Source organism: Acomys minous (assembly GCF_964271855.1).
Source record: "Acomys minous genome assembly, chromosome: 2".
NCBI lineage: Eukaryota > Metazoa > Chordata > Mammalia > Rodentia > Muridae > Acomys > Acomys minous.
Genome location: NC_140484.1, coordinates 40,857,131 through 40,881,930, shown reverse-complemented (window position 1 = coordinate 40,881,930; position 24,800 = coordinate 40,857,131). Strand labels below are relative to the sequence as shown.

The 24,800-nt window shown below is 44.1% G+C and overlaps 1 protein-coding gene across 1 annotated transcript in view; it reads right to left on the bottom strand.

Moving 5' to 3' along the window:
• The window catches only part of OSTF1 (osteoclast stimulating factor 1), a 52,556-nt gene that overhangs the window by 26,813 nt on the left and 943 nt on the right, over positions 1-24,800 (bottom strand). The gene's annotated exons all lie outside the window — the stretch shown is intronic.

Below are 24,800 nucleotides of genomic sequence, written 5' to 3'. Positions count from 1 at the left end.
TCTGGCCTCACACACACACAGACACAGACACCTACAGGCACAAGTTCACACATACCTTGAACAACCACACCTTCACATTCTAATTTACATTGCTGTTTACATTCCTTTTACTAAATGCATACAACATTTATAATGTGTAAAAATAGCAACCATACCTCTTAGCATACAGATGGCCCTACTAGCCTGCCTTTCAAGGGCCTGTGTGCTCAATAAAAAAGACACCAGCCTCTCTCTCCCTCTCTCTCCCTCTCTCTCTCTCTCTCTCTCTCTCTGTTTCACTTACTCTTTCTGTCTCTCTGTCTCTTTTTCTCTGTCATGGGTGCCCTCCCCTCTCCCTTTACCATAATAAACTTCCATTATACCATATCTGTTGCATGGCATATTAATCATTATTATAACGATGCCTCATTTTGAGCAGATGAGAAAATCATTCTTTCCTCTAAATATCCTACCACAAAATAACATCTCAGATTCCCCCGTGACTTGATGTGCTCTCAGAAAACTTCGGTGGCATATAGTGGTTATACCTTTCATGCTAGTGTTTAGAGGCCAAGCCAGGACTGCCATGAGTGTGAGACTACCTGGGCTGCACACAGTAAGATCCAGGTCAGCCTGGACCACAGTGAAGCCCTGTCTCAAAAACTGAACAGGGCTCGGGAGATGGCTCAGCTAGTAAAGTCCCTGCAAACAAGGCGCGCACGCGCGCACACACACACACACACACACACACACACACACTCACACGGGGGAGGGAGGGTCCCACTCTTTGCTATCTATATTCCTGGGCCATATCTCTCTGTTTCTATCAAGAGAAAGCTCACTGACAGAAATGAGTGTAATTTTTCTTGTTCTTGTTAGTTTGCTTGTGTAGAGACTGTCCATACCTCACAACCCTTAGGGAGAAAGAAAACACAAAAGAAAAGTGGAAGCTAGTTGTGATGGCACCTGCCTTTAATCCCAACACTTGGACCTCTGTGAGTTTGAGGCCAGACTAATTAACACAGCACAAGTTCCAGTCCTGGGCTCAACATAGTGAGAGTTGTGCTAAAACAATGGGGCAGGGAAGGAGGAGAAGGAGCTACTGGAGAAGGAGGAGCTACCAGAGAAGGGGAGGAGCCACTGGAGATGGAGGAGGAGCTACCAGAGAAGGAAGAGGAGCTGCTGGAGAAGGAGGAGCCGCTGGAGAAGGAGGAAGAGCCACTGAAGAAGGCCTTTCTGCAGAGTTGACTGTTCTTAGATGGTGGAGATTACCATCAATGACCTCAAACTTCCCAAAGAGAGGCCACACAAGGAAGCAGTCTGCTTATGAGCAACAAACACAATAGAACTTGAGTTCCTTACTGAGAATGGTAAGCTTGAAAGATGTGTATAATCTTGGAAACAAAACACTATGACAACTTAATGGGCTCAGATAAAATTCAACAAAAATTAAAGAACCTGAAAGTAAATACAGAGTAAGTGAACAAATGACTAATTTGCATAACTGAAGTTCTTTCAGTTTTGATGTATACTAAATAATGAACAGCAATTAGCTAAACACAGAGCAGCATTCTATCTGTGAAGCACAGAAGGCACTTTGACACAGGACTCTATTAACGCTGGGGCATTAGCCTTTTGAAGATCCTTTTCATGTTCAAAAAGCTCAGGGCTGGATTTCTCAAAATCGAGTGAACTACAAATGAAAGAATGTAAAAGAAACACCCAGAGACTAAGGAATCACAAGACCAGTAGATTTCTCACAACTGCAGGGCAACAGGCCTGTAAGAGCAATTAATACCAATATGTAACCCACTGGTGCTTCTGACAGACACACTGTGTTAACTTTGGGCAGCGTTCCCTAGGCTTCAGGCTCACAGCAGTGTCTGGGGGATGAAACCGAATCTCTGTTTCTTGCTGACACCCCGATAGACAGACATCTAACAACAGGGAGCACAGCAACGGATCAGGAACACACACTGATGGATTCCAAATTTACTTCAGGAAGGCAGACTCACAAATGTCAAAGAGCTGTGCTGTTGTACACACAACACACGCTTTCTGAGGCTCTCTGCTCATTTTTCTCACCCAAGTGTGGTTCCATGCAACAAAGGGAGCCTGGGAGCTGTGAGACTGCAGAACTGGCCTCAAATGGGGACTCATCAGAAAGAAGGCCCCAAAAGAGACTCGGCATAACCTTTGTTTTAAACCTGGACTGCACCTAGGATGACCCAGCAGCAGTCAACTGGCACCACAGGAAGATCCCTCTAGTGTCTGAGGTAAGCAGGTCTAAGCGTCATCACCGCTAGCCACAACCTCTGTTTCTGAAGCCTCATTTTCCAGCCTTGCCCTTCCCTTTTCTCACTAACTCCCTCCTACCCCTAGAGAGGAGGAGACTACCAACAACCACCAAGTGTTGTCTTTCCCTCTGGAGGAAGGCTGGCCCCAGACTTCAAAACATGAAGGTCAAGGTCTTAGAAGGGTGAAAGTGGAGGGAGGGGATCTGGTCTTTCATGGGCAGTGGGAAGGAAGTGTGGGCTTTTCCAGTGTTTATCTTTGTACCTCTGGAACTCTGAAACAACACTGGGATGACTCAGGACTTGTAAAACAGAGTGAAAAAGTTCAAGTCTATCTTGTTTACTGATGGTGAAGGGCTGTGGAGCGTCACATGCCTGGATCCAGTTGGCTCACGCCCATCCACAAAAACAGTGAAAAAACAAAGTTATCCTATAAATCAGTGCCCTGCTAGACACCAGAGGACAACAGATAAAAAGTCGCATGTCAGGCGTCAGGTAGTTCTTTTGGAGTTGTGGGCTACTGTGTTAGTTAGGGTTTCTATAACACTATGACCAGAAGCAATTTGAGGGCAAGGGTTTATTTCTGTTACACTTCCACACCAGCCATGAAGGCAGCCATCGCCGGAACTCAAGCAGAGCAGGGACCTGGAGGCAGGAGCTGATGCGGAGCCTCTGGAGGAGTGCTGCTTACTGGCTGGCTCCTCATGGCTTGCTCAGCCTTTCTTACAGCTCCCAGGACCACCAGCCCAGGGGGGCAGCACCACCCATAGTGAGCTAACTGGGCCCTCCCACACCCAACATCAATCAAGAAAATGTATCACAGTCCACTGGGCTGGCTGGATTTTTTTTTTTTCATTAATGTTCCTTCTCCCGACATGACTCTGGCTTGTGTCAAGTTGGCATAAAACTGGCCAGAATAGCCAGTGAGGTCCCATAGACCCCCAAATATTATAGGCTATTGCCAATGTTCTTGGTTTTTATCCAGAAGTTGGTGGTGAGACCTTATTACTAAACACACCACATGCTTAAGTCACAGAACGTTGCAAAATCAAGCTGGTGTTGACCTGGAAGGTTCATCCTTCCATGCTAGCTTTCATAGTGCTGGAAGGTGCTATTCAAGCTAAAAGGCAAGAAAACTTGTCTCAATCATGCCCAGCTATGGATCCTGCAAGTTACAGCAATTGGCTGGCCTAGAAACACATGCTCAGGGAATTAGCAATAAAAAGAAATGAGTTAGCAAGTCATGAAAAGATGGGTCAGTCGTCAATGCATATTACCAAGTAACAAAATCAATCTGGAACAGCTACATACTTTAATCACTCCAATTCTCTATCTATCTATCTATCTATCTATCTCAAGGGGAAAACTGTAGAGACAACACAAAGATCAAAGGGAAGAAGAAGGGGAGCAAAGATAATTTCTAGGGCAGCACAGTGATTGTGTTGTCCTGTAATGATGGGCACATATCACTATAAATTTGTCTATGGGTGATAACAATGTGCCAGAGTTGGTGAGTGTAATAGTTATTTAAATGAACAGGACCAATAGAATAAATACATATATTAAAAGGGGATTTATTCAACTGGCTTAAGGATACGGTCTGGCTAGTCCAGAAAAAAAAAAAACTGTGATCCAATATTACATTCTGGAATAGATTACAGAAACTAACATCACCATCAAGGATTTGAAAGATGCGCAGCTGGTAGTTCCCACCATATCTAACTCTATTTGGTCTGGGCAGAAGACAGATCAATGGATCATGGAGTATGACAGTTGACCAGCAAAAACTTAATCAAGTAGTAATTCTAATTGCAGCTGCTATCTCATATGTGATCTCTTCAACTAGATCAATACATTTCAGGCTGCTTGATATGCAAATATTTATTTTGCAAAAAAAAAAATTCTTTTATGTATCTGTGCATAATGACCACAAAAAGTAATTTGCTTTCAGTTGGCAAGGCCAGCAATACACCTTCACTGTTGTATCGCAAGGGTAGATTAACTCTCCAACCCTGGGTTATAACTTAGTTCGAAGGGGTCCTGATCATTTCTCTCTTCCATAAAATATTACACCGGTCCACTATATCATTTTATTTCACATAGTTTTGCTTCTGACCAAGGAACTCACTTCATGGTCAACGAACTGCAACAGAAGGTGCATGCTCATGGAACTCACTAGACTTACCACATTCTCCCCCACACCCCATCCGAAACCAACTGGCTTGATAGAATGGGGGTGAAATGGCCTTGTGAAGACAGTTATAGTGCCAAAGGTGGTAACAGCCTGGATGGCTATCCCAACAAGGGGACATAGTTCAGAGCCATCAGGAAAACAAGCCCTAGTCCTTCCTTCCTCAGTCAGCGGACCACAGGGTGCACTACATGAAGCCATCAGTGCATGCTTGGGAGCAGAAGGCTTTGTAACAGGAGTAAAAACAATAGACGTTTGGGAAACTTCTTAATGTAACTTGCTTGTACTCTCCGTACCTACTTGGGCCAGATCGTGTATATATTACTTCCACTTGATAATTTGGTAAGGGTTCTCCAGGCAAGATATGCTTTAAATCATCATCCAATACATACAGCACTTTTTCTTCTACAGCCTGGTCCAGGAACAGGGTCAGAAATAGGGAGTCAAACTGCATGCAGTGGCTCACGCCTGCACTGGGAGAGGCAGAGGCAGGCAGATCTCAGAGAGCTCGAGGCCAGCCTGACCCACAAAAGTGAGTCCAGGACAGCCAAGGCTACACAGAGAAACCCTGTCTCAAACAAAACAAGAAAAACAAAAGAATAAGGAGTCGTGCCACTCAACACTAAGAAAATTTTTGCCTCCTGTTCTTATGCTCTGCTGGCCTAGAAGCTGGTACCAGAGAGCATGGGCTATTGCTGTGAAGAATATGGCCACATTTTCAGGAGGAATTTGGAACCTTAGGCTTGAAAGCAGTTGAATGGTATAAGCAGAGCTTAAAGAGCCATCCTCATGGGGACCTAGAACACAGCAGGACTGGCAGCAGAGTGGTCTGGGGAAGCCCAGCCGACAGGGGTTCAGACAGAAGGACTTTAACAACCCAGGGCTAGCGGCCATTCCTGCCCCTGTCCTAAACACTTGCCTGAGGCTGAATTAAGATGTGATGGATTGATTGCCTTGGCAGAGGAGATTTCAAAACAGCACAATACTGAATCTGTGGTTCGGCTATTATTGATAACTTTTAAGTAGTCTACAATGAAAAAGAGCAAGGAGGGCAAAATGTCCAGTTTGTAGAGAAAAAGAACCACAGGAAGCTAATGTTAGAGGCTTGCAGCTGTAAGCCTGCTCTGCTTTGGAACAATATGAAGGTGACCTCAGGGCAAAATCCCACACACCAAGCTTCCGAACTGTAGAAGAGCACAGAAGGCATCTTCTCCTCATAGAAAGCAAATAAATAAACACTCTACTGCTAAAGTGTTTCCTTGGGGTGGGGTGGGGTGACTGGCAGTGTAGTCCATGTCTACACCATACTGGCTTTAGAAGCGCAAAGGTTGCAAGAATGAAGGAGCACTGGATTCTTCCTCCACGGTTTCAGACAGATGCTGAGGCCAGTCAGTATACAACAAGAGAACCCTCTCATGAAGGCCCTGAGAGAACAAGAGGCTGTGAAAAGCCACTGTGTAAAGCTGTCAAGTGGAGCCTGAGTTGTAGAGGAGAGCCCATGATGCTGGAGATGCTTGAGCCACGAGATATCTACCGAGCAGAGTTATAAAGGGAGTGAAACCTGCTCAAGAGAGATCGATGCATGTTGTGAGCAGCAAACTGGAGGGGCAGAGCCTCTAAGTCCTTTAAAGTTAAGATAGCAGACATTGCACATGGAATTGCGGGATTTTAGTGTTTGCCCTGCTGTGTTCTGGTCTTGCTTTGGTTCAATTTTTCTTCACTATGCCCCATTCCTCCTGGCTGGAATTGGTAATGCATATTCTGTGCCATTATTCAATGGAAGTATTAACTTGCCTTTTAATTTTACAGAGGGATTATAAATAAGAAATTGCCTTGAGTCTCGGGAGAGACTCAGTGCTGAGTGCATGAAAAACAATGGAGACTTTTCAAGTTAGATTAAATTGCATTATGGTACAGCCATAAGCCTGTGGGAACTAGGAAGTTGAATATGACGGTTTGAGTGAAAATGGCCTCATGGTCTCGGGCATTCAACTACTTGGTCATTGGTTGGTGGAGCTATTTGGGGAAACTGAGGTAGCAAAGTCTTGCGGGAAGAAGTACATCACTTGAGGGTAAGCAGTGAGATTAGCCCTAGCCACTTCCAGTTTGTTCCCTACTTTATGTGGTGATTAAGGATGTGAGCTCTCAGCTTCCTGCTCCAGCAGCTATGCTTGCTGCTTCCTGCCTACATTCCTTCCTGCCATGATAGACTCTTATCTTCCTGCAACCATAAACCAAATAAGCTCTTCCTCCTACAGGTTGCCTTGGTCATCATATTCTGTCACAGCAACAGAAAACACAGTGGGGGGGTGGGGGGGGAACTGCTAAGGACAGTTCGGAGGCTATGCATAGGGACTGGCCAGGGGCAGCCAGGAAATCTTTGTGCCTTCCACTCAATCTTGCTGGGAATTTAAGACTTCTCTAAAAACAAATCTGGGATTACAGAACACTTAGGATTTTGAATGCTCAGATTAGGGGTGTTCACCCACTAAAAACTTCAAAGGCAAAACAAAGAGAAAAAAACAACAAACAAGCATTTTGATTAAGGGATGCCCAACCAGTAATTTTTACCATGTTATTTGAAACATAGAACCACCTACAATCTCAACGAGCTCGCAGGAATTAGCTAAAGCAACTATTCAACAATAGCATTAATCTGTTTTCCACAAGTCTTAACATACCACTGAGATTTTAACTCCCCATTCTAGAACTCTGACTAATCCACATAGCAAAAGAACAAAATGAGAAAACCCTGTCTCTTGCCCAAGAAAATATCACATACCTAAGCAACCTGTCCTTGCTATCTCACTTGTCCCCAGAGCAGTGAGTCAAGGCACTTTAAAACCACAGGTCAGAAAGCATTAATAGATTGCGAAACTAAAAGAGCAGCTTTAAAATTGTAAATAAAGCCACACAGGGTGGCACAGGCCTATCATCCTTCTGTGCTCAGCAGCCAAGTAGGATGCTGAGGTAGCATGATTCAGGGCCCCGTGGGCTACACAGTGAGACTGTCTCAAGAAATAACAAAAGATTAAGTAGATCAGAAAAGATGACGGCATACTACACTTAGCTGAAATAATAATTTTGTGAAATGTTTTTCTTCACTGGGATGGATGCCTCAATAGATATTTTAGAATATGTCAAACACAGGTCTTGGCATACTGGTAGCAAACAAGCAACTGCTAAAATTAATATTTGGCAAAAACTAAATGTCATCTTCACAGAATGAAATGTTTTAATATAATAAAAAATAGGAAACTATTCAAAAAGTTATGAGTATAAATATATTAGACAATCTAGCAGACCCCCTTTTGTTCTGTATAATGTGCATATATATGTATATGCATCTGTGAGCATGTGCATATGTTTATGAAAGCAGTCATATTCAGAGAGCCATGCCAAGCCTTCCAGGAAGGGGCTGCTGTCTTTCTACTATGCACTCTAGGCTGGCGGCCTGAGAGCTTCTCAGAGTCCAGGCTCTACCTTCCACCTGCCTGAAGGAGTGCTCAGGCCACATATATATCTGGGTTGTTGGGGTTTAAATTCAGGTTCTCATCCCTGTGTGCCAAGTACTTTAGCCATTGAGTCGTGTGCCAGCCTTACCCCAGTTTTCAGAACTTCATATAAAGGGCTAGAAACTATAATTCCTCCATACCATGAGTCTAGCCCAAAAGGACTTTTGTAAAACTCATCCTAACACACAAGGTCGGCTAGCACAGCTATTGCCCATGACAAGGCTTCCAGTGCGATAGTAAGCCTTGGTTCCTGTGTAGCAGAAGGTGGGGGCGATGTGTACCGTCTCATCTCCTGGACTTAACTGGGTGGAGGTGGTGATGATGGTGACGATGGTGATGATGATGACCCCACAAAGAAAACACGGCTTCCACAAGACTATTTGCAATCATGTTTTCACAACAATAATTCTCAATCTATACCTATAATTTTCACTCTTCAAATAATTAGGTGCTTAAAATTCACAACTTCACAATCACTGTTAATTATTACAATATTAAGATAATTGTAAAGCCAAATAGAATGCCTTGTTTGATTACTAGGGTAGGTACCAAAATTAGGTGTGACCGTTTCCTCTGCCATCTACAATGTCTGCTTAAGCAGATATCTTGGTATGTAGGTCACGTCATCTGGCCAGTTGGCCAAAGATGAGAGGCAGGCTCTGAAAGAAGTACAGGGCTGAGATGAACTTCTTATACTCCTGCATTCCTCAGTGTGTGGGATGGGTATGTGCATATATGTGTATACAGATGTTTCTAGTTATATTTATGGGCAGACTTTCAAGCAAAACATGTCTTACTAGAAGTCAAGGTCAAAACATAAACCCAAAACACTCCAATCTATCTGCTGAAAACTCTATAAGGAATATGAAATATTTCTTCCTTTTTTTTTTTAATTTTAAGAATCAGCTATGCATTAAAAACACAATATTCTCCCTGTCCCTCAAAAGCAAATAGTCTAACCAACTTTAGGGTCCTCAAAGTAAAGTCACTTAGCCATAAATAAACTATAAAAAACATAATCTTAGTATATACATTTATTTTTCACATTTGCCTAAAAGAATGAAAGCAGTATTATTCTTCTAATTAATTTATTTATTCACTTTACATCCCAATTGTAGCTCCCTCCCTCCCCTCATCCCAGCCTCACCCTCCCTCCCTCTTCTACCTATCCCCCTCCCCTACTCCTCAGAAAAGGGGAGCCCCCACCGCTCCCTGCACATCAAGATGCACCAGGACTGAGCATGTCCTCTTGCACGATGGCCTGGCAAGGCAGCCCTGCAGAAGGAAGTGGTCCAAAAGCATGCAACAGAGTCCATGCCAGAGACAGCTGCTGCTCCCCTTACTAGGAAACCCACATGAACACCAAGCTGCTGTACATATGTGTAGGGGGCCTAGGTCCAATCAGTTCATGCACGGTCCTTGGTTGGTGCTTCAGTACCTGCAAGCCCCCCTTGGTCGAGGTTAGTTGGCTGTTGGTCTTCTCATGGAGTTCCTATCCCCTCCCAGTCCTTCTATCCTTCCCCCAACTCTTCTAGAAGGCTCCCTGCCCTCCGTCAAGTGTTTGGCTATGAGTCTTAGCATCTGTTGATTCTTTGCCGGCAGAAGCCTGTCAGAGGACAGCATAGCAGAGTGTCATTAATAGTGTCAGGGGTTAGCTCTCTCTCATGGTGTGGCCAGGGATTCATTGGACCTTCCCTTAATCTCTGCTCTATCTTTATCCCTGCACATCTTGTAACAATATTAATCTTATACCATACTTTACAGGTACAAAAAAAGTGTCGCTATCTTAAAATATTCTCAGAGTAAGTGAAAGCATTAATGTTTTCTACCAGGCACATGTATTATATCATCCATGCATGATCAAACAGGATGGTTATTTTTGTGTTTAATTTTTGATTACACATGCTTTATGTCTGTGTGTGGGTATGTACAACACATGAGTGCAAGGATCCTAGGGAGCCAGAAGAGGACATTAGATTCCCCGGGGCTAGAGTTACAGTCACAAGCTGTCCCTACATAGGTGCTGGGAACCGCAACTGGGTCGCCTGCCAGAGCAAGCACTCTTAACTCCTAAGCTGTCTCTACAGCGCCTGAAACAGGATGGTCCTGCTCAGAAATGAAACAGAGGAGTCTAAGGGATGGTAGCCAAGACCCAAAGCCATCTTTCCGCTCCTGAGGTGAAAGGAAACAGCTGTGCTCTGTGGGCCTAACACAGGCCTCCCTGGGGCTTTGTGGACTCCAACGGCCTCAGTGAAAGATTGTCTCAGAACACATTTCTTGGCTTGGATTTCCATGTGTTTCATTCCACAAAAGCCCACTGCTTCAAAAATAAAAGTAGACTATAATCTTTGGACAGAAAAATCAGTGTGGCTTAAAGCACAGCAATGAGCAGGAGCCATGGACGTGAAGAATACATCCCGTCCCACATACTCATATGGTTGGGTTCCAGCAAACCAATCTGTATATTTAATAGAAGTGATTATGAGCACTGCTTTTTTCCCCTCTTATTCCAACATGACCCCTTCTCTGCTCCCTCCCTATCCAGTCCAGAAAGGAGGAGCAGGGAAGACAGCAGCCTTTGCAGTATTATCTCCAGCTGTAGGGATGGCGGGCTCCTTACAAAGTAGCCAGTCTTATCCTGACAAGAGGGTCCTGTTTATTAACAGTGTGCCTCTCTAGTCCGTTTTTTGTTTCATTTGCTTCTACTCCGCAGTGCCTTTCAGCAAGCTTAGCCACTTTCACTTCTTGGAAGATCATACAGGCAGGCTCCTTGCATTTCTTCCACATACGACATAAATGTTCCAAAGAACAGCAGCCAAACTTCCAAATGGCAGGTTCTTTGCTGACTATGCCCTGGGTGACTACATAACAGAGTAAGGGAACAATGACTGCTCAACACTCCTCAATAGTTTGAAGAGACTGGTGAAAAGTGGAAGAAAATTATTTCAGTTCAGAGACTTATATGGACCATCTTCTGCGAAAGGCAGAAGCCAGGTGACTGACAACAGACAATAATGCCTAGTTTTTAAAATATGATCCATGACCTAAGTGGCTTTACAGTTTTAACAGTACTTCCCAATGCATGAAAACGAGCTGACTTCAAATCAGTGTCCAGAAGTGCAGACAGTTGTCCATTTGCATACTGTCCGGGTTGCTCTGTCACTACATGCAGAGTCACTGCAGACTTCACGCAGCCCACCAAGCCTGAAACATTCAGTATGTGTTCCTGTGCAGAAAAGCCCTTATCCTGTGCCCCTTCTGAAAGTAACAAGTGAGACAAAGGCACATTATGGCAGAGCAAGGGGAGCTGCAGCCCACGTGCCCTACAAAGACCCCAAAGGAGGCTGGGCTCAGCTTCCTCCTATATGAGACCATTAGCTGGGTAAATACCTCTACATATCCAAGACCAGAGAGAGGAAATTCCCCAACACTAAAACCATTCATCAAAAACTAAATGACCCTTCTAAAATCTCATTTACAAGACATTTATTTACCATGGGCCAAGAACCATGCAAAGCATTAACTTGCAGTCATCACCGAATCCTTGAAACAATTCAAATCCTTTAGTAAGCATATTTTACAGACGAGGACGCTGCAATTATGGATGGGAAGACCCTGGTGTGGGTGAGTACACAGAACCAGGAAGAAGCTTCCCTAGGGCCATGGGTTCACGAGGCTTAGCCTAGACCACTGAGGTCATGACAAAGAACCCAAGCTTTCAGCACTGGACACTCCTCAGAGAAGCCAGCTTTCAGCACAGGTTCCTGAGAGTGAAAACATTAATATATATAAAGTAGCAGGTACACCTTCTGACACATATGTGTCCGCGTTAACCATCATTGTGTGTGTGTGGACATTACTTAGGGCTTATTGCATATGTCTGTAGGCCCAATTTTCTTGGCAAATATATTTTATTACGAACTTATTAACCGAGAGTACCTCACTTATAAGCCGACTAACCTAAACAACAGGAAAAGAAGATTAAAGAATACAATAATGAAACCGTAAGCATATCAGTTCCAAGGAACAATTCTCCTGGTGTAATCAGCAGGATTTCTTCTGTTGGAACCTGGAGCAACAAGAACCCGGAACCTCAGCCAGAGCCCGGAGCCCCCAAGCCTTCCCTCGAGCAATTCTCTCTAGGAGCGTCTAGAAGTGGAGCAAAGGAACAGCCAAAACTATCCCAAGTCTCCAAAGGCCCCGCCTTTTGTTTTTGGTTCACATTTACACCTCCTCTCAGAATTTGCTCAAGGATGTTTTTTAGCTGGTTAATAACCAATCTCCCCCACATGGTGGTTCGAGTTCTAAGGGGATAAACATCATCTGCTCTCTCACAAGTCTTTTCCTCATCCTCCACATGTGACCTAAACAAAAAACATGTTTATCTCTCCTTCATATGTCTTTGTTGTCACCGAAGAAAGCAGTATTATCAAATTTCTAGTCTTGTATATTAGGAATGCATTACATACAATATCCTAGCAAAAATCTCAATGCTTTTATTAAGGGAACAGAACATATATTGCATCCCTTGGCTTGAGAGTTAGATGAGTTTAAATTTGTACTTTTAAAACATATTTAGGAACATAAATATAGAATTATTCATAGCTAAAAACATTCATTAATATGTACATTTACACAGTTCTAGAATATAGGTTACTTTTAAAGTTTTATCATCTTCTTTAAAATTTGGTTTTGAGCTAGACACCAGCCTGTAACCCCAGGTGCGCGGAAGGTTCAAGAAGGATGATCCCAAGTCCAAAGCCACCAGGCAGCAGGGCAAATACTCCAGGCAGGGACAACTGAGTGGGAGCTTGTCTCAAGGTAAAAAGTAACTCTAAGGCTGGGGATGTGGATCAGTAGTAGAGCACTTTCTCCTTTATGCAAGGCCCCAGGATCAGTAATGTTTCAGAAATATAGCTTTGGGGGAAAAGACATATGTTTTGCTATTACTTAAGAGACTGGCTGTGAAATTCAGACAACTAGCTATGTACAACAACATAAGCATAAAGAAATAAACTACAGGAAAACAGAATGCTATTTCCCTAAGTAGCAGAATTAAAGTCATGGCTATTTCCTTTATGTTATGAACTGTCAAGAGTGAAGAGGTATTATAAGAAAATATGTTCTTTATTAATGTCCTACTGAAGGACAACTTGGAAGACATATGCATTTATCAGGGTTCACTAATAGGGGTCCCTTTGGTTCCCCCTTTTCTCCGTAAAATAGTCATGAAAAGAAATGGCAGACAATTAAACACCTAGCATGGCAAAGACACTCACAAAATAGCATGGTGAACACTGAGATCAGTACAGTTACAGGAGGCAACACCTATTTTGACTTAGAAAGATATATCCATGCAGGGGCTGGAGGGCAGGAAGTACATTTTGGGGATGTCCACTAGGTCATTGTGTCTGAGGCAGAGGATGGTAAGAAGAGTGAGAGATCAGGCCTGGGGCATGAATGAGTGCTAGGGCTTCCTCAAGATCAGAGGGGCGGGAGAGGGGTCCACACTTTAGCCTTCAGCCATTTTCCATATTATTTCCAGGCTGAGAATTGCATATAAATTCCATATTAGCAGAGAAGAAGGCAAGCATAACCAACTCTCCTAGAAAGCTAAAACACTCACATGGGTAGGCCTGTGTGCACTTTCAAGTCCTTCAAGAAGACTCACAAAAAGAAATGTAGTTCACAAGAAACACACACAGTTTTCACAAAACAAAAGACAATTTTTTTTTTTAACTTTCCTTTCAGGGATTCACTCCAATATTTTTGTTCCTATTTTCTCTCCTCTCCCTGAAGAATCCACTCCCCTGTTTTTGCCCTTTCTGTATACCAGTCATAACTAATTATAGACATTCTGCCTTACTACTGGGAGGTCCGTATTAGGTCAGATCATTTCATATATCAATGTGTGCAAGAGACACAGAGACTCACCAGAGGCCACACTGATGTCACCTCAGGCCCCCGCACTCAAGGAGAACAGGATATTATACCTAAGAGTAGCCAAGTTTGTAGCAGAGAGTTAACACTCAAACTCTGGTATGACAAACAAAACATGGGCATGTGCAAAATGTAAAAATCATGAGAAAAAGAGCAGGGGGAAAAAATCAACAAGCAATTCCTTTGAAAACTGACCCCTTCCTTTTCCGAAAATTATAAGATTAGATTTTTTTTTCTCCACAGCACACCCAAGAGACCATAAAAAAAAAAATCTCAAAGAGTCACCCAGCTTTCAGCTAGAGACTCCTCCCTCAGAGCATCCTCTCTCAAACACAGCAGCATTACCTCAGAGGTCTGCACCATGCCTGTCAGGGGAGGGGCAGGGATAGATGGTGGCCATGGAAATGTGGCACAGTGTGCTTCTCCTGCGCTCCCACTCCAGGCCTAGTCTGGAGTCTCCATCTCCTCAACCTTGGCCACCTAGCAGCAGACACCCAGGTGGTGAGCCCTGGTCCTCAAAGCTGACACCCTTTTATGGAGAGGAAGGGCTTGACAGAAATACGAGGTCTGGAAAGCCCCAGCAGGTCCAAGAGGCTCCCACAGGGCCAGAGGCGACCTTTACTGGGTCAAAGACCACGGTGTTTCCCCAAATCACCTCAGATTTAAGAAGATGGAAGAGTCCAAAGGGAGCAGAGGCCTCTAGAACTTCCTCAGAGAACAGGACTAGATAAACTAAAAGATGTGGTTTTCTGAGGCCATAATTAGAACAGGGTAAATTACAGGACTGTTTGAGTAGAAACCCCCATTTCTCTCACGGCACTTGGCAAGGGAGGTGGCAACCCCTGAAGATCACAAATCAGTACCTCACCTCCAGGACACTGTAAGGCCAAGGTCCCGCCCACCTCTGAGGCCATACTAGGCTCATGATAGCTTTAAAAATCCATTTGCATTGAGGGTACCCAGAACTTCATTTCACATATTCATGAGTGTGGTAACATGAGTGGGAGGAGACTGTGGAATCGTCCCTTAAACTCTAGGGATGGCCTGGTTCCCTCCCAAGCCTAGATTCCGTGGTATTATGGGAATGCAGTGGCTGGGGCAGAAAAAGGAAGAACACGAACCCTCAGGGCTGTGGCCCTGTCCACTTATGCCACTTGCTGTGGTCCCCTGATCTGTAGGCTCTGAGATAACCACAGAATTCACTCTCCTCTATCCACACTGTCCACATACACCTGCAGCCGACCATCTCTCACCATCTGTCCCACAAATTGATATTCAAAGTATTATAATCTCCTATAAATAGAATTTTTTTCATCCTAAAGCTATCACAATGTAACTTGTTTCTATCACAATAATTGTAAATTCCTGAGTTAATCCCTTTAACCCCAGTCATAAGCATTATTTAAGAGTGGGGGGAAAAGAGGCTTTTAGTTTCCTAGTGGCCTATACATAGGATGCAGAGTAACCCATGGACAGTCATTGTCTTAGGGGAAGATCTCATCCTCTGGTTAAGGAGCAGCAGTGAAAACCCTCCTGCGGAGAATCAAACACCACAATTCCTAGAAAGCAAGGTCCAACCTTGAACCCAGAGTATAAGACCCTCACACTGAAAACGAGATCAAAAGACAAGACGGGAGTGCCCCAGAAAGGTGAGCTCCAAGAATATTTTACACAGGAAATGAGTTTCTAAAAACTACAAGTCCTGTTCCTAGAATTCACATCCAGAGCTAGCATTCTTTAAACATAAAATCCTGTATGGGTTGATCAACTCTGAGAGAGAGAGAGCCAGGCTTCTGCTAGATTGACCATGTTCTAGAGAATGGCCCTAAAGCCATGAATATATAATATAGGCAGCATAAACTCGATTCAGTGGTTATTTAAAAAAAAAAAAAAAAAAAAAAAAAAGGAAGAGCCGGGCATGGTAGCACACACCTTTAATCCCAGCACTCTGGAGGCAGAGGCAGATGGATCGCTGTGAGTTCAAGGCCAGCCTAGTCTACAAGCAAGTCTAGGACAGCCAAGGCTACAGAGAAACCTTGTCTCAAAAAACCAAAAAAAAAAAAAGGGAGGGGGGAGGATGAGGAATGTGCTGGGAGACAAGTAGGAACATGATCAAAATACTTTGTACAATTTCTCAAATCATAAAAATATCAGCTTAATAAATAAGTAAAAAAATAAAAAATTTCTAACCTGTCCTGGCAGCCATGTGTGTATGGTCACATCTTACAATAGTCTCGTTAGGATCCGTGCATATGGTGCTCCTGCCCCAACCTGCCAGGCTCCCAATGTTCTTTCCCCAGTTAGTTGTAAACAAAACACTACCCTGCAAGGGCAGAGACTAAATGAAATGGGATCAGATCTAATTATCAATACCCTGGACCCCACCCTGGTCCTCAGGCCATCCTCTCCACTCTCACAGTCATAGAAATCTGACCTGGAGTGTTCCATTTCTCCATGAATGTGGATCCATATGGCATGGGGCACGAGGCACGGCTAGGGGTAGGTAGTGCTTTTACAAGTAACTAAAAGCTCCGGAGGCAGTGTGGGTGGGATTATTCAGAAATGTGAAAAATTATATAAAATTATATAAAAGGCCATTCCAAAGCGATGAAGTAAACGTGGAATCAGACTTGAGACATGATGACGAAACTGACGCCCAGAGTGGTGGCTAATGACTCACGAAGGTCACCTAGCAAGTATACTGGACACTCGGGGCCAGAACTTCATCTCAAAGCTGGGTTTTACTTTTCATTTTCATAACTGGCCTCCTCTTCTGCACTGCACAGCATGGGCCTCTAATGGCCACTCTGAGGTGGTCATTATATCCAAATTCTGTTATTACAGAGTCATTCGCTATTCAGAGTTCCTTCCCAGAAGCTTGTTTCTTACTTCCTGTATATAGGTAGCTACTTACTGTATATACCGTATGTATCTTTTGTTTGTTTTGAGGCAGAGTCTCATATAGCCCAGGCTGGCCCCAAACCTGCTATGTAGGCAAATCTGGACTTGAATTTCTAATCCTCCTCCCTCTACCTCAGGAGTGCGGGGGTTACAGGATACCCACCATCATGCCTGGTTTACACGACACAGGGGACTGAACTCAGGTCCTTGTGCACACTCAGCAAGCATTATACTAACTGAGCTACATCCCAGACCCTTGCCTTACATTATAATGTAAGTATTTTGGAGACGGGAAAGATGGGAACCACAACAGCTCAGTGATTGGGTTAACACTGAGGGTGCATTCACCCGTCAGACAAAGCAGTGAATTCATCCTCAGCGTGCATGGACAGGGAAAAAATGGAAACCAAGTTCTAACTGTTGTGAGAACGAGGAAGACTGCAATAGTCCTAAGCAAACCACTATGGTGAGGCTCCCAGGCCTGTGGTCCTGGTGCCTTAAGATGTCTATCATGCCCAAGGACACTGGCCATGCCTAAGATGATGGAGCATAGGGGATCTAGACTCCAGTCAAAAGGGAGTGCCAGAACAGGTGTCCTGACATCAGAGACCCCAGCCAACCAGCAAGTGGGCTTGTTATAGAAAACAGAGCTCTCAAGGAGCAAAATCAAGTCCTAGGGACCAAAGGTCCCCAAAGAACCCCTGAGCCTCAATACTCAAGTACAGACTTGGCCCTCCAAGAGGAGAAAAAAGGTATTCAGTAAGAACTACAAGCCCAACGGGATGGGAGGGGATCTCAGAAAGAGGATGGCAGCAGTTGCCACAGCAGCAGATTTATTTATTTATTACGTATACAGTGCTCTGTCTGTATGTACACCTGCTTGGCAGAAGAGGGCATCAGATCTCATTATAGATCGTTGTGAGCCACAGTGAGGTTGCTGGGAATTGGACTCAGGGCCTCTGGAAGAGCAGCCATCTCTCCAGCCCGCAGCTCCTACTTTAGAATGCAGCTTATGTTAGGGCCAGATCCTGGTACACAGCTCAGCTGGTGACTTGGATTTAGACCCTAAATGCAGATGTGATAGAAGAGGCAGCTTTCCTCCCCAACAGGAAACTAAGGCTGGGAACTACCTCAAATTTGGTATATGTTTGATCTATGAGGTTGGAAGGGAATGATTTCTGTTGCAATGTTTCAAAGCCAGTGTCTTTACCAGAACAATCTATGAGAATGTCTCCAGTTGAGGTCTTCCAGGAGGGCCATCAAGATGGCACTTTGCTGATTCATCACAACAGTAGACCCCCCAAACAGCTAAAGAGTGTTGCTCTAGAAAACCCCGGCAACTTCGGTAAGCAAGCAGGATAGAAAGATAAGTGTCAGAGTCTGGACTGTAAGCAAAGACCAGACACAGGAATCTTCCAGACTTCCAGAGTCAAAAACACCCATCAACTGAGTCTCACCTGAGGCCCTCACCTGTATTCAGAGGGTCAGGGTGTGGAAGCATCTCCCAGGAAGTGCAGTGTTTGCTCGGGCAAGTCTCAAGAAGACACACGGCCTTTCCAGATTAACCCTATGCTGAAGATAGCTCTTGTCTCACAGGAGTGACTTAGGTCCTGGATGCTCTTTCTTATTCTTGTAAGGGGCCAGAGTTGAATCCCTCTGGGTGGGTTCCAATGCCACTGATCATGAATCTTCCTTAGTGTGAATTCAAACTGCTCACAAGCTCCCATGAAATGAAGAGAGAAAAGGCAGACTCCAAGTGCTTCATGAATCCCAAGAATATAAAACCAAAGTAGCTCTTCAAAGTCCTAGGGATAATACAGTTTTAGAATCCCATGCCAAGCAGGGCATGGTGGTGCACACCTGTCAGTAATTCCAGCACTCAGGAGACAGAGGCAGGCAGATCTCTCAGAGTTCAAGGCCAGCCTGGTCTACAAAGTGAGTCCAGGACAGCCAAGACTACACAGAGAAACCTTGTCTAAAAAAAAAAAAGGGAGGAGGAAGAGGTGACATTAATCACCAAGTAACTAGTTTTATCTATTTTAAGTACTAATACTCTTTAACTACAGCTATAAGCTCAACAGCAACAGCCTACCAATACACAAAACCACAACCTCAGGTGCGCCTGCATGGAGGATTAGACTGTGAACACTTCAGCTCTCACTTTCTGCATGCAAAAGAAGCATTTTTCAAAAACTAGGCAAATGATGTCTTGGCTTTCTCTTTAATTCAACACAACACACACACACACACACACACACACACACACACACTTTGCAGTTCCATATGTGCACCAAGATCCCCTGGATTCTTAGAAAAAATTGGTACCTGTGGTCAGTCAAGTGTGCATAGTGAGATGGATTGCTTCCTCAGTGCTTCAAATGGCTTGCCCCTTCCCACCCCTGCAAACCCTTACTCAGCTCTCGGCTTCTTGTATCACCTCTCTTCTGTGACATCCTCTCAACTGCCCTAAGCTCTATGCCCTGTGCCTCCAGCCCTCTGGTCATATGTGATAGTATCCAAGGCAAATGTATTAGGTTTTTTTTTTTCCTGCTTTGGCTGGGTGAACTGATATGATGGACTTGAAAAGTCTCTGAAAAGGCCAGCGCACCCACCTTCTGATACACAAATTCCACTGCAGGACTATGCCCTACTGATTTTCAAAACTACACTATCTGTTCTGACACTGCTATAGCAAAAGACTGGAAACAATCTAAATGTGCATTCGTTTGCACATATGATGCAGAACTTTAAAAGAAACCCAGGCTTTTTGGGTACTAATTTGTACATTTTTCTCCAAATCCCTCTAATTTGAGCCAGAAGTTAGCTCAGTGGGTTGAGGTACCTGCAGCCAAACCTAACAAGCTGTCTCTGGGATCTACAGTGTAGAAGAGAGAACACACTTCAGCAAGCTGCCCTCCAATCTCCACAGCTATGTGGAGATCTCACACACACACACACACACACACACACGCGCGCGCGCGCGCGCACGTGCGCGGCACAAGTCCAAGTTAAAGCCTGAGCTCCATTTCCAAGCCACACCATTCACAACTAGCTTCAAGGCATCAAGTAGCTTACTTACCCCGGGCAAAACAAGGAGCTAATCCGACTTCACAGGGACGTCAGGATAAAGACAGGAGATAGAGGGCAGAGTCTGTGACATGTGGAACCAACTAACCATTAATTTTTCCCATCTCTACCATCATCATCATCATCATCATCATCCAGGGCCAGGCATGGTGGTGCACACCCTTAATCCCAGCGCTCAGAGGCAGAGGCAGATGCAGGCGGATCACTGTGAGTTCGAGGCCAGCCTGGTCTACAAAGCCAGTCCAGGACAGCCAAGGCTAACACAGAGAGATCCTGTCTCGGGGAAAAATAAAAAAATAAAAAATAAAAAAAGTTTTCCCTCGGACTTGACTCAGCCATTGTATAAAGTCACACATCACATCTATAAGAGATAAGTGTCCCTGTGTACATCTGAAAGCCAAGCGGTCATTCTCACCACTGATTTGTGATTTACGCAAGGATGGATTACAAAATAATTGAGACCAATTTAGACAGAGACTCTTTTCCTCTCAAGTTTTATTGAAAGGCATACATCCAATGCTTGTTGTGTTTTTACTGTGAATAACAAAAGAACCCAGAACACTGACTGGTTTCTCCTAAGTTCCAGATTTATTTTCACAAGACACATGAAATATTTATGCTGTTTTCCACTCATCCCCAAAATCAATACCCCATTGGAAGGAGATGGTCAAGGTCAGACATCAAGTTTCCAACTATAGTGCACTGTCACCACCTCTGTCCAATAGGAAATGGTCTCCAGGTTCATATGGCATTCAGGGCATTTATTATCCCACGGCCCATCAAATTTCCCAAACGGTGTGTGTGAGAACAGAATTCTGTCCTGTACACTGACAAGCCAGGTAGAGCCACCCTCCTTGCAGTGTAAGACTCCTGAGGGTGGCTGTAAACTACATAAAAGCTGTCTGCATAAACTGAGAGGCTGTACGGATCTGAAGGTCAGGATGTTCCACACAGTGACATATCTAATGGGGAGGGGAGGGTTTCATCCACAAACCTTCACTGGCCATAAGTGATCCCACAAGGGATAAAAATGCCACACAAGGCACACATTGTGACTGGAATGATGTTTCTAGCATAATACAGACAATACAGAATGAAAACATATCCCGGGCCACAGCAAGACCTCTCAGTCTGACACTCTCGGACAGAATTCTGAAGATAATTGCTTCAATTTTTTTTTTTAAATAATAAAACTGATTTCCAGAGGGTGGAGAATAAAACACGAGAGGTTATTCATATAAACAGTGATTAACTCTAGGTGATAAGGATGGTTTTTAGATTTTAATATATTTATTTATTATCTGTAATTGTCAAATATTCTAAAGTAGGAAAGATATTTCATTATTTCTGTTTTGTTTTTTGAGGTAGGTGCTGCATAACCAGGCTCCTCATACTTCAGCCTCTTGAGCGCTAGGATTATAGACATGTACCCCTCTACATACTTTATTTTGCTTTTTTTTAAATTATGAGATTAAACAATTAAATAAGTAAAAATCAGCCATCTAGTTGTATATACATAAACTAAGTAAGGGCCAAACAAGTAAGGATGAAACTTTATCTTATAGTTCCTGGCAACCCCCAATGCCCTGTGCAGGGTCTAAAATACAAGCTACATTAAGGAAAGCCTAAACAAGAAAACAGGGATGGTGGCAAAAGCCTTTAATCCCAGCACCCAGGAGGCAGAGGCAAACTGAGATCAGAGTGTTCCAGGCAAGCTTGGTCTACACAGTAAATTCCAGATCAGTTAGGGCTAGTCACAGAAAGAAACAAGAGGCTGGGCATGGTGACACACGCCTTTAATCCCAACACTTGGGACGTAGAGGCAGGCAGATGGTTGTGAGTTTGAGGCCAGCCTGGTCTACAAAGTGAGTCTAGGACAGCCAAGGCTACACAGAGAAACCTTGTCTCGAAAAGACAAAACAAAACAGAAAGAAACAGAGAAAGAAGCAAAGAGAGAAAGAAAACAGAAAAGAACAAAGGAAATATCTGAAGGACAAACTCTGGAATATCCTTCCCACGCCACCCCCCACCCTGCCCTACAAAAAGTGGCTGAACTCTCTCTCCTTGCTGGATCCCACCTGAACTTGCCTGGGCAGCCTCCTCCAGTGAATGGGCCCTTGCTGGGTACAGGCTGTTTGGCCTGAAAAGACCCATTAACCCATATTGTTGTTTAATGTCCCCTGGTATCTGTGACCTGGGCTGTGACACTGACCTGGGCTATGGAATCACATAGGACATTTAAGAATAATCACATAGGACATTTAAGAATGCCTGGGAGATATTTGGCCATATGGGGAGGCCTGATGGCACTCAGAGGAAGGATAGCAGACTACCAAAAGAAGAGACTTGGTACCACAGCATCATATTCAGGGGGAGGAGGTCCCCCTCAGTCACAGTCATAGGGAAGTGGAATGGGGTGAAAGCGGGAGGGAGGGAGGAAGGGGAGGATGCATGAGATAGGATAGCAATTGAGATGTAATATGAATTTTATTAAAAAAAAAAAAAAAAAAAAAGAATGCCTGGGAGGAGCCAGCAGTGGTGGCGCTCACCTTTAATCCCAGCATTTGGGAGGCAGAGGCAGATGGATCTCTGAGTTCAAGGCCAGCCAGGTCTACAAATTGAGTCCAGGACAGGCAAGGATACTGTGTATAAAACCAAAACTGGAGATGGAAGAAGAGAAGGAGGAGAGAGGAAGAGGAGGAGAGAAGAAGAGGGGGAGGAGAGAGGAAGAGGAGGAGGAGAGAGGAAGAGGAGGTGGAAGAAGAGGAGGAGGAGAGAGGAAGAGGAGGTGGAGAGAGGAAGAGGAGGAGGAGAGAAGAAGAGGAGGAGGAGAGAGGAGGAGGAAGAGGAGGATGAGGAGGAGGAGGAAGAGGAGGAGGAGAATGGGTGCCTAGGAGGGATTATCTTGATTAGGTTAACTGAGGTCTATAGACTCATCCTAAACAAGCCTATTATTCCCTGGGTTTGGGTACTCCATGTGGATAAGAAGAAGGATGCTATCTGAGCAGGAGCTTACATCCTTCTCTCTTTGCAGATACAACGTGGCAGGATGCCTCAAGCTCCCGCCTCCAGGACATTCCTACTGTGGTAGACTATACCCCTGAACTGTGGGCCAAAATAATTCCTTAATCTTTTAAATTGCAACAGAAAAAAATAAGTAAAACACGATTCTAGACTCTTATGGTAACTGTTCTGTCCCTCTGTCACCTCATCTAGCTCCTGTCTTTTCAGTGTGGCCCATTAAATTAGAGGTCGTGTTGTTCACTCCTCTGCTGCTTCTTGTACAGACATCCCCTCAGACACAGGAAGATTCTGCGGGAAATTTTGTCTCAGATCTCAGTGCCATTAAAGTAACTATTTCCCAGAATAAGTAACACATGTTAATTTCCTGAGCACAACAGACCTTACCTTGGTCTCCTCTCTGTCTGCATGAAGCTGAGACTCACACGACAGACCTTGTTCAGTCACTTTACAGGAGCTTATGACCTATATGCCTATCAGATTACTTCTCTTCTCATTTCTTATTATTCTTCCTTCTCTACCCCAAGCCTTTTTCTTTTTCCTCTCCCCCAACTCTCTCTTATAATTTGAATTCTTAGAAATATTTTGGAGATGAGAGAGGGCATTTAAAAAAAAGCAATAAATGAGAAATTAACACATATCCTCATGAGTGCCAGGCTTCTTTGGTGACCTTGTGAATTGCCCAGAGTACCAGGAAAGACAGGACAGTTCACCTGCTGTCACTAGCTAGGGGTATGCAGCACTTCTGTGCATAAAACAATCCGGCTCTTTCAGATTCCTATCCCGTTGTAAATTCTCAGGGCTTCTCACATGGGGCACAAATCCTGGAATCAAACTATCTGGGCCCCACTCCTCCATTCTCCAAACACCACCACCCCACTGCTGACACAAGATAAGTTGACCTTCCGTGCTTTCCCTTCATCCCTCCATGGGCAATGGAAATAAAAATGTTACTGACCTGATAGGGTTGTTGAGAAGAAATTAATTCAAACCTGTCCTGGTAACTAGACCAGTGCCTAGGACACAGTACATGTAGGCCAGTGTGACAATAAAGGTTTCAGTTTTCAAGTAAGCCAGCACACAGCCTTCAGGCCTATGACACTAATATTTCTCATTGTTAAGTTACTAGGTCAACAAACTGATTCTCACGGCAACTTTATTTATGCCTTCCTTGTAAATCTCAGTGAAGGCAGAGCTCTTTCTAAACAGTGAAAATGTTTAGCCATGTGTTTTCTGGTTTGCTGGAGAGGAAAAGGCACAGGCATAAACAACAAAACTAGTTCCCAGAGCAAATCTCCACTTAGTAACAGGATGAGTCCTAAGCCACACCCAAGGGTGCCTGAATACACAAGTTCACAAGCACGTACACAAAGATAGGTGGTGCCTGCAGCACTCACAGATTTGACTTTTAATGTGTCTGGAGGGATGAAGAATCTCATGACCTAATGATTCTTACCACATTCTTCAAAATCAAGTGCTTTGTTTACAGCTATCAAAGGACTCAGCCTAGTTGGACACTTGAGGTCCTGACTTACATCTGAATTTACAAAACTGCCACCTCATACATCCGCATCTAAATTGCAAATTGCAAACTTCTCAGATTTCACATCGAAAGCAGCCTCCACCAGCACCGCCCAGACTCTCCTCAGGCCAAAGCCAGTCAGTCTGAGCCACTTCCTTCACACTGGGCCCTGCAAAATTTAAGTCGTCAGAGAATGCCTAGTTCACAAAATGTGTGTGTGTATTATTTTTAAGTTCAGGGGCTTGATACTGCCGTAAAGGAAGAAAACTGGGAAAATATTTAAGTAGGAGTGACTGACCGAAACAAAACAAAGCAAAAACAAACAAACGGAAAAAACCTCAAGGGTTAAA